The sequence below is a fragment of the Odontomachus brunneus genome, unplaced genomic scaffold (assembly GCF_010583005.1).
Source record: "Odontomachus brunneus isolate Ranch 3 - 2012 unplaced genomic scaffold, Obru_v1 Obru_scaffold_112, whole genome shotgun sequence".
In the NCBI taxonomy this organism is placed as follows: domain Eukaryota; kingdom Metazoa; phylum Arthropoda; class Insecta; order Hymenoptera; family Formicidae; genus Odontomachus; species Odontomachus brunneus.
This window is the reverse complement of record NW_022639562.1, coordinates 863,343-863,721: the sequence shown is the minus strand read 5'-3', so window position 1 is coordinate 863,721 and position 379 is coordinate 863,343. Positions and strand designations below refer to the sequence as shown.

The following is a 379-nucleotide window of genomic DNA, read 5'->3' as shown; positions in this document are numbered from 1 at the left end:
TTATTGGGTTCGGAGGAGGACATTGGATGGTGACCTTCAATTTCACCTTGACTTTGACCTTCAAGGTCAAGGCACAGCACAAAGAACCACAGTTTTGTAATGAGAACAGGCTCCGGCACGTTCTTCACAATTACATTAATTTTTTTGGTGCTAATAACGTTTAGGAAAAAAATTCAATGTATGAGAACTTGTGTATCAAATTCACAGTGATGAACCCATTTTTACAAAATTTAAACGTCTATATAAATTCAAATCTTCGTTGAAACACAATGTGGGCCCTGGACATCGATGTATATATTATGTCGATGACTGAACGCAGGCTCTGGTGTGAACAATTTTATTTTATACGAATGATTACTAATTCAAATATCTTAAAAAG

At 35.4% G+C, this 379-nt stretch overlaps 1 protein-coding gene and 1 long non-coding RNA gene across 12 annotated transcripts in view; both read left to right on the top strand.

The window, feature by feature from the left end:
• The window catches only part of LOC116849340, a 1,017-nt gene extending 757 nt beyond the window's left edge, over positions 1-260 (top strand). Inside the window, exon 3 of the long non-coding RNA XR_004379114.1 lies at positions 66-260. This is a non-coding gene — a long non-coding RNA (uncharacterized LOC116849340). The remainder of the gene's footprint in view (positions 1-65) is intronic.
• LOC116849333 (protein unc-79 homolog) overlaps positions 1-379 on the top strand; it is a 736,358-nt gene that overhangs the window by 200,545 nt on the left and 535,434 nt on the right. The gene's annotated exons all lie outside the window — the stretch shown is intronic.